This window comes from Ailuropoda melanoleuca, chromosome 4, assembly GCF_002007445.2.
Source record: "Ailuropoda melanoleuca isolate Jingjing chromosome 4, ASM200744v2, whole genome shotgun sequence".
Taxonomy (NCBI): Eukaryota; Metazoa; Chordata; class Mammalia; order Carnivora; family Ursidae; genus Ailuropoda; species Ailuropoda melanoleuca.
Window position 1 is genome coordinate 65951181 of NC_048221.1, and position 10112 is coordinate 65961292.

Consider the following 10112-nt stretch of genomic DNA (forward strand, 5'->3'; position numbering starts at 1 on the left):
TGGGGAGTCTGCTTCTCCCTTTCCCTCTGCTGCTCTCCCGGCTTGTGCACTAGCTCGCTCTCTCTGTCAAATAAATAATAAAATCTTTTAAAAAATTAAAATAAATAAAAACTTAAGCATGATGGCTCCTTCGTTAGGCACTGCCACGCTTTCCTGGGCCTTTGCCACGAAGGGGCCAATGCAGGTCTCCGCAGAGGGTTAGCTGCAGCAGTCCCGAGTGTGCCTGGAGAATGCCACTAGCCCAGGCACCGGGAGATACGAGGGAGGAAACCCACTGGACAGTTGGAAGGGTCACAGACTCTTCCCGCCGCATCACTCCGCATACCCCAGACAGCACGAGTCCACATGCATGAGGCACAAACCGGAGCAGCCCCGTGGCCGCCCAGCGTGGCTGTTTTGGTGGCACACGGGGGGATGAACGGCGCCCCTGGGGCTGTGTGGCCACGGCAGCGGGGCCCTGGCTGAGGAGGAGCAAACAGGTGCCAAGGCAGGAACGGCCAGGAAACCTCCCAGGTGAGTGTCTGGAGCAGGTTTCTAGAGAATTCGGAGGCCACGATCGAGGAGGCGCTGTCCCCAGGTGGGAAGGCTGGCGCAAGTCGCCCTGAGGCCCGTGGAGGGAGTGGGCGCCGTCATGTTTCCTTAGACAATGTTGAGTGGGTCACATCTGTCGTGGGACAGCCCAGAACCGGCTTCCTGGCACATGCCCTTCCACGTCATGCCGGCACACCTAAGCGCCTGCCCCCCCATGAGGTGCCAGGGGTACTGGGGGCTCACAGCTCTGGCCTGAGCCCAGGCTTGGCCGTGAGAATGACACGCACACATATGGACAAGGCAGGGATTCTGGTGGCCGTGTCCAAGCAAGACCAGACCGACAGAGAGTGGCAGCCGGGGCCCTGCCAGGGCAAACCCCGTGGCTCCCTGGAGAGCAGGTGAGGGACGCAGGGCGCCAGGAGCTAAGAGTCGGCCAAGCAAGCCGGAGTGGTGGTGAATGGGGGGAGGGGGAAGAATGGGATATATAATGCAGGGGAGGGGGCTGTTTTCATCAAGGCCACGCATACCTCTAAGTCAAGGGGTTCTGTGCTTCCCCAGACACAATCGCCAAAAGTAGTGGCTTTCCTGATCAGGTGAAAGTAAAGACAGAAGTCCAAGGATGGCGGGTTTCTTAGGAGCCGTGTCTCTCCCCCCACCAGCGGTGAACACGCAGCTCTAGCTCCTTTGGTTGGTAAACCTGGTGGGTGAGAGTGAGCCATCAATTCCAGAAGCGCTTGTGCGACAAGTGTGACAAGCGCTCCCACGATCCCAGGACCAGGAGGAACGAGGCCACCTGCCCACTCAAGATGGAGACGGAGACCAAGAGTGGAAGCCTGCGGGGACGTCCCGGAAGCAGCTCCCGCAGCTTTCTGACCACCGGTGAAGTCAGCTCGTCCCGAGCCATAAATCCGAGACGTCCGCAGCCAAGGGCTACATATGATTAGAAATAGGAACAAGTTCTCTACCTTGAGAGATCATAAAACCGCTTTGAAACCACCACGCAAATCAGCCGTGCCTGGGTGTCTCTCTCTCCGACAACCGCCGGGAAGGGGAAGGGAGGAGGAGCCATAAAAGTAAAATCCTCCCTGACCGTGAAGGCCTTGGCGAGCTCAGCAATGATCTCTGCTTCGGGTCTTGAGATGAACTGAGAGCCCGGAGCTCCTGGGCCAGCGCTCTCTCGGTAACATTCCAAGTGACGCACCTGCCCCCACTCCAACCGCACACACACACCCGTCCGGGGTTTTAAAGTTCTCCTAAGGTCTGGTCCGGGCGACTCGTTCAGTGACGGCACTGCAGGCGCGTCTTTCATAGACGGCACGGAGGACCGCGTTGATGTGGCAAACAGGCGATCTGGATGGGCTCCTCCCTGTCCCCCACCCACCTGCTCAGAGCCACGTCTCCAGCCCCGCCCCCACCGTGTCAGCAAGCAGGCTGAGCACCCGCACCTCGCACCTCGGGGTGTGCACCGATCGTGCTGCCTACTTCTGAAGAGGCCTTAACCTTGCAAAACGGAACAGTGGAAAATCGAAGCTATCTAGTTCTGGACTTGAAAAAAATAGTGGATTTTCTAGGCACTAACAACAAATCTGAATCTCACTGCAATGGGCTCTTAGTGAAACTACCCCAAGAGGACTGTAGGCCCACAAAGAGGACCAATGATCAGGCCCCAGACTGGAACTGGAATTATCCCATTCCCGGGAACTTCCTGGAAACATGAGATTTTCTTCTCTGAACTAAGGAGGAAAAAAATGTGATGAACATCCTTTATAATTTCATCTATCCCATTTGCTTTCCTGTCTTCTCTGGCAGAATTGGAAAATTTCAAAGACTACATTTCACTGTGGGGTCAGGCAATGCACAAAGTATTTGTTTTTTAAAGATTTATTTATTTTTAAAGATTTTATTTATTTAATTGAGAGAGAGAGAGAGAGAGAGAGAGATAGCAACAGAGGGCATGAGCTGGGAGAAGAGGGAGAAGCAGACTCCCCGCTGAGCAGGGAGCCCCACTGGGGGCTTGATCCCAGGAGCCTGGGATCATGACCTGAGCCGAAGGCAGTTGCATAACCTACTGAGCTACGCAGGCACCCCTAAAGATTTATTTATTTGAGAGAGAGAGGGAGAAATCATGAGCAGGAGGGGCAGAGGGAGAGAGAATCTCAAGAAGACTCTGTGCTGAGTGCAGAGCCTGATGCAGGGCTTGATCTCATGACCCTGAGATCACAACCTGAGGTGAAACCAAGAGTTGGACACTTAACCGACTGTGCCACTTCACAAAGTATTTGTTTAAGTGACTCTCGTCTATTCAGAGAATGGATGTCTGTCAGGGTGTAAACCTTACAGATCCCAGAAAGAGTAAAGCTTCCTAGAAATGCTTGGGGCAGCCTGCCATCTGGATGAGAAGGGCTGGGAAGGCCATGTCCTCAGAGTTTTCTTGGAAACAGATCACGAAAGGGGCATGTCTCCTAATACCATTTTCAGGACTCTTTTGAGATGATTGCAAGGTTGATGGTGTCTACTTAGTTTTTCAAATATTCTCAACTTCAAATATTCTCTCTTGTCCTCACAAACCACTGGAACACTCCAAAAATGATCAGCATGAACTATCATGCAGCCATTAAAATTATGTTTACATGGAATGTTCAATGACATGGGGAAATGCCTACGTTCAGATTAAGGTGAACAACCAGAATGGAAAACTATAAATGGTATGACGTCAGGCGTGTGAAAATGCATAAAAGAGATTCAAGAGACTGGTAATGCGTGGTGCTGGTTCAGACATGTGGGTGGGTNACATGGGTGGGTGGGTGGGAAGGGGCATGGAAACAGCGATTGGAGTCATCCATTTGGTAGCATCTATCCATCCAAAAGACGTGCCCCTTTACTCAGGAATCCCCTCCTGGTAATCCCTGACTTAGAAAAATTTGGACTGTACCCGAAGATATACAGAGAAGGAAGTTAAGACAACACTGACTAGAATAGTAAGAAGTGAAAATAGCACAATAAATGTTTCAAATGGGCTAAATAAATTATACTTCTGACTCTGTAGTTTTTTTAAAAGAATGAAGTAGCTATAATTAATGACCCCAAAAAAAGTCGCTACGTAAAAATGCATGGAATAAGTTGTTAGTTAAAAAAGAAAACGTACATATGTGGGTATACATGTAAATGTGGGGGGAAATGACCAGCTGACTACACCCCAATGGTTCATCTCCTGAGAAGCGTGGAGAGCTATGGGGTGTGTCGGTTAGGATGCTTTGGCTACAACTAACGATCTCCCAAACATCCCAAAGCAGAGACTCCTTGCTGGCTAATTCAGAAGGTCAAGGGCCAATTCTTCACATTTGCATTCTTTGGCAGGTCAGCTGGGACCTGGCCTAGCCTGCTCTGGTGGCTGACGGCTGCCCCACTTACAGGCATTGCGTGGCCGAAGAAGAAAAGGACTACTTCCCCCTCTTGCCTCATTTGAGGGACCGGGGAAGCGTCCCAGTGCCCCACCCTCATCCTTTATTGGCCAGAACGGAGTCCACATGCTCACACTGAGCCAATCACTGGCAGGGACAGCAGGTCCACCCAGGGTAGCTTTGGCCAATCAGGATTTACCCCTGAGACACGCGGGGGCATGGAAGACCCTGGAGCAAAACCAGGTTTCTGCCAGGCACAAAAAGGGGAACGCCTCTTGTAGGGCATTGACTGTGAAGGGGAGTTTTTTTACTAGAGATGGCCCTAGATTATTTGAAACTTTTAGGAGATTATATATTTTAAAATATTGTATTTATTTATTTGAGAAGGGCAGCATGGGGGGAAGGGCAGAGGGAGAGGGAGAAGCAGACTCCCCACTGAGCCCGAGCCAACTTGGGGCTCAATGGGATCCCAGGACCTGGAGGTCATGACCTGAGCCAAAGGCAGATGCTTAACCCACTGCGCCAGTGAGGCGCTCTGAAATTCTATTATATTAAAAGCAACAACAACAACAACAACAACAACAAAAACTAACGTTAAAAAAACATTTAATGCATAGGTAAAAGACCGGGAGGAAATTCACCTTGAGATTGCAGGTAATCTTCATGATCTTCACTTTTTTCTATGTTTTCCAAAAATTACGTGTAATTTTATAACAGAAATATAATAATTTAAAACATGTTCTCCTGTTTTCCTTAGTTTGACTTTCAAGGGCCACAAATATTCTTTGTGAAATTTTGCAGTGCCATTTTTTGGGTCAGGAGAGGGAAGAATGAGGCTGCTAAGCTCTGTCATTTGCCTTTCTTTAGATGGGCTTGGGTCTATTGGAAGTCTGTATGACTCTCAAAGACCCAAAACAAAATCCTCCTCCGTGCCTTTGGGTCCCTGGCTCCCACCTCCCACCCTCTGTCCCTGCCACTGCTCTGATATCCATGATGGGTGCTCGCATGCTGGCTGCCTTCCTTTCCCTCCATTGTTACCCCTCCACCTCCCAAGGACTGCCTTGGTTCCAATCTTTCCTCTACTTTTCCTTACCCCACACATCAAACGGCCGTTGGCATTCTCTTACAACTTGGTTATCAAGGTTTGTTGTAGGCAGGGAGGCATGGAGCAGGAATGGTAGCAGTAAAATCTCCTTTGCAAATAATAAATGGAACTCTAATATGTGTATGTGTGTGTGTATTTCATATCTATCTATCTATCTATCTATCTGGAAGCAGAGCAATGTTGAAGTACTCTGAGGGTCATCCAGATTCCCAGATTACCCCTCCTAAGATCAGGGTAATAGAGACCACTGCCTTAGACTATCCATCTTTCCCAGATGTCAAAAGGAAACAATCATCTCAGAGCATAAAGCATAAAACGTCTGCCTGATGAATTCTGACACACCCTACACTAATTTCAGGTAACTCATCAAACTGAAAAGGATTCGCTGATGGCTTAATCCTTCCTTAAAAGTGCCTTGCCAGGGCAGGCACCAATGCTCCTCAAAAAGGAAAGGTACTTGCCCTTCCCTCTGAACCATATTTTGAAGGAGTGACTGACTGCATGAACACCAGTTGGTCTTTTTTTTTTTTTTTTAAGATTTTACTTATTTATTTGAGATAGAGAACAAGCATAAGCGTGGGTGGGGCGGAAGGCAGAGGAAGATGGAGAAGCAGACTCCTGGCTGAGCAGGGAACTTGAAATGGGGCTCGATCCTAGGACCCTGAGATCACAACCTAAGCCGAAGGCAGACACTTAACTGTCTGAGCCACCCAGGCTCCCCCACCAGTTGGTTTTGATCAATGGAACCTACAGGCTAATCACCAGGAAACAACCTCGGGTAAATATACTGCTAGAAGGGTACCACCACCACAGAAACCAGGGCTCTGCAGGAGAAGAGTGGAGATGTGCATACTCCAGAAAATTCCATTTTGCATCTGATGAACTTCCACAGCCGCCCACCCTCCAGCCCTAGCCTGGTTCTCCACTGCTCACCTTGGGTTTGTTGGTTAACTAAATCGAATCCGTAATTGGTGAGCTACATGGAAAAATGTTTTAGGAACCTCTTCTTCCTCTTGCCTACCAGCACCCTCTTTCCCATCAACAAGAATAAAAACAATCACTTTTGTTATGCCTATCACGTGCCCTTTACTGGTAATCCTACCAACTTGACCAGGGAAGCATTCCCACTATTTTTCTGATCAGGACACTGAGGCTCAAAGAGGTTAAAAAAAGTTGCTCCAAGTCGCACCATAGCTGAGCAGGGTACTAGTAGCTATCCCAGGTCTGTCTGATTTCAGGATCTGCATTTTATTTTCTGCCAGATCACAAAGCTTTTCATTCAAAGAAGACTAGCTAGAAGTCAAGGTCAGCAATGTGCAAGCCCTACCAGAAAATCTCCTTTCCTGGGCCCTTTTCTGGTCCAGGACCTCATTATCAGTCTAGAAAGAATCTCTCTCTCTCTCTCTTCCTTATCTTGTCAGCTCCTTGGGGGCAGAGAGGACCCATGTTCTTAATTTCTCCATTACCCAGGCCTACCATGTAGTAGGCGCTCAGTAAACAGGCTGAATTGAATTCAGTGTGTTTCAGAACTTTGCTGGTGTTTCACAGCATCAGGAGCACGTGGCAGCTCGTGAGAAGTGCGATCTCAGGTCCCATCCCGGACGTGCTGAGTCAGCACGGACGTTTAACAAGATCCCCAGGAAATCACACGCACTGTAAAGTTTGAGACACGATGTTTGGCACCTTCTCTAATCACTGTTTTCCTCACACCAGTGTAGAAGCTAAGCTCTCTCCTTCCTATTCCGCGTCATCAGATGGAAACCACACATTGTTTTATGACCCACAGAAGTTCAAGTGTTCTTTGAGGGAACTTTACCAAAGAGATGACACTTTGCTTACAATGCCCAGTGGTCCCCAACGTCAAAGAATTCAGTGAGCAACAGTACTGCCTTAGCTAACGACTGCATTTATAAATTCTTTTTAACAAATGCTCACATTTAATAAGTGCTTATTTAGTGCTCTAAGGTACTATTAATCATCATCAGATTTAACCTTGAGTAACTTACAGTTAAGAACTCCATTCGCATTCACAAATTTCTCACCTTTCGATAACTCTAATCAACAATTCAGCTCATTTCCTAACACCTCTTTATTGAGCATCTATTATGAACAAGGCCTCAGAGGGATGAGACACAGTGGGGAATATGAATGTGGCAGTCCCTGACCTCCCATCTTTGCTACAGATAGAATGAACATCAGGAACATGCTAATTAAACATTTGTGTAAGTAAATAATGCATCAAGTATCATTTCCACTATTTAAATGTGAAACTCAATTAGATGCTTCTATGATGCAGACAATTAGACCGTTGGCGTAATGCCGCCAAGAATACTGAGTCACTGGCTATTTTCAACACCTTGTAATTTGACCTCTCTTGGGAAAGAGATGTCACCGCTTACATGGGATCAGCATGGGACAATCAGTGTCCCTATCACAATGGAAAAACTGACTGTTCATGTGAAGAACAAGATACATACTTGCTTGAAAAATTGAGAAAAAGGACTTAGCCCCTTGGGTTCTTAAGGTTAAAAAGCAAGACTACAAAAAAATCAACATATACAGATGATCATATAACAAGTATATGCATGCAGTATTATTTTAATCTGAACAAATCACTAATTTTAAATTTGTAACCTGAAATCGAGTGGCAGGATTAAGAGCCAGCTATAAAGATTACCAAGAGTTAAGAAAGATGGTTCAAAAAATAAGATAAATTCAACTTAATAATGACTTACATCACATGATGTGGGTCATTTTTTTTTTTACCGTTTTTCTTCTTCTTTTTTTTTTACATTAAACAGCCAAAAACAGTAAAAATGACCTAAACTCTTAAAAGAACCAAACATGCTTAAAAACAATCATTATTTTCTACATAAAGATGAATTCTTTAGTCACCGTCTGAACACTCTCATCATATCAGGGATTTTTTTTTTCATCACACTAATTAGTAAAGCCTCACTTGGTTCTTTTCTTGGCACGTTTAACTCTTTAGGGGGTAAGGTTTTATTAATACATATTTCCTCCAGAATGAAGTCCCTTCTTTTACCTCCACAGGAGTTGCTCTGGGGAATAGTAAGAATAAGACCAATTCTATGGTCGCGCACAGTGGGACAGATCAGCAAATAAACAGAGGCATCGATTTCCCAGAAGAAAATGGCTAAAAGCAGCACATTTACAATTTTTCTAAGCCACACTCTGAATCTCTCTGGGAGATGGAAGACAAGTATTGAATGTCTTTATGTTGCACACTTTATTTCTAACTAAATGTTTAAGAAGACTGCTGAGAAATATGGGTCCTGGTTTAGCTGTGTAATGAAACACAGATTTTTAAAATTTATTATTTTTTGCTTTTGCAAAAATAATGACCCTAGTCAGAAAAACGCCTTTAAACATGGTATTTATTCGAAGGCTATTTTAAAATACATTTTGGGGTTATTTTTTTAAGATTTTATTTATTTATTTGAGAGAGAGAAAGAGAGAATGAGCAGGGGGAGGAAGAGGGAGAAGCAGACTCCCCACTGATCAGGGAGCCCAAGATGGGGCTCAACCCCAGGAACCTGAGATCATGAATTGAGCTGAAGGCAGACCCTTAATCTGAGCCACCCAGGCGCTCCCCATTCTGGGGTTATTTTTGCCAAACTTTCCCTTTGTGACAGAAAGACCTAGTACTTGCCCTTGAATTTTGAACTGTCGCTTCCCACCCAAGAAGGGCAGCTCTGCTTTAGTGCAAGCCATAATTAGTTGGTCAATTCACTGGTCAGGCACTAAGCTAGTGTTAGAGGTGTGGACAAAGCTACACCTTGCCAGGAGCTGCTTTGGAGCTAATTACCTGCAAAGTCCAAACCCTCCTTTTAAGGAAAAGAAGGTTTGGGTTCTAAATGATCACAAATGACCAGTTCGTCTCTGCTAATTAAGTTAATAACTACTCAATATTTTACCTGTAAAGAAACAGGCCAATTTAATGAATTTGGAGCAGGATACCAAAGCCAGCAGGTACTAAAGATAGACAGGGCTCTCCCCTCTCGGACCCCTTCTGAACACCTGTTGAATCTCGGGGCTTTTAACTTTCTGAACTAAAGCTTCCCGGATACAACAATGGTAGTTTTTAGACTTTCTGGAAATGCGTGTGTATTTTTAAGGTTTCCGTCTTGCTTAATCTACAAAACTGGTTACTAATTATTTATGAATCACAGGGCTGAAAACAAACTTTCTTACCTTGAGCAGTTAAGGAGTGGCAGGCAGAGGAGGGGGGTTAGTTTTTAATTTAGCCTCTTGGCACCTGTCCCTACCCCCGTGGTTAACGACCCTGCGCAGCTCTATAGAAAGGTCAAAGGTGCTCCTCCCTCCTCGACCCGGGGAGGGGGGCACACCTCCTATCAAAACAACACGTTGGCATCCAACCTGGGGAGCGATGGCAAGGCGAAGCGAAGGGCCAGGCTACGCGCTCTCTAAACGTGCAGGGGGCAGACTGGGTACCCAACCGGGCCCGGAACCAAATCCGACCTAGCGACCCGGAGAGATCGCGGGCCCGGTGCGCGCACGCAGCACTCCCCAGGGCTCGCCCTCTCCCCACTCTTCGCGAAGGCGAGCCATGGGGCTCAGAGGAGCTACAGGGCAACCCTCCAGGCTTATACCTGGGCTCGGCCTCTCTCCACCCCGACGGTACCCTCTGAGCTCCCCCAAATCCTGAGGTTCGGGGTGCCTCGTCCTCCGCTTCCTATGGCGAGACGCACACGGAGCACACCAACCCGGCCGCCGCTGCAGTCCTGCAAGACGCGGTGCCCCGGGCGGCGGGACCCGGGGTGGGGGTGGGGCCCCACCAGCCTGCGCCCCTGACCCCCGCACCGCGCAGCCCCGTGCCTGAGCGCCCCTTTCGACCTCGCGCGTCCACCGCAACGGCTAGCAGGTGACGGAGTCCCGCGACGCCACGCGTACTGACTCCCACCCCCGGCCCCCCGCATGCCCGGGCGCGGCCCCTTACCTCGGAGCTGGCCGGGGCGACCCCGCGGGGCCGAGCGCGGACTGGGCCGGGGAGACGCGCCTCCCGCCGCCGCTGCCGCCGCCGCCGCTGGGAG

At 48.2% G+C, this 10112-nt stretch overlaps 1 protein-coding gene across 1 annotated transcript in view; it reads right to left on the reverse strand.

Annotated features, from left to right (window-relative positions):
* The window catches only part of NPAS2 (neuronal PAS domain protein 2), a 154886-nt gene extending 144780 nt beyond the window's left edge, over positions 1-10106 (reverse strand). The window contains exon 1 of the mRNA XM_034658982.1: positions 10019-10106. The gene's annotated coding sequence lies outside the window, so the exon portion shown is untranslated. The remainder of the gene's footprint in view (positions 1-10018) is intronic.
* Between the last annotated feature and the right edge of the window lie 6 nt (positions 10107-10112).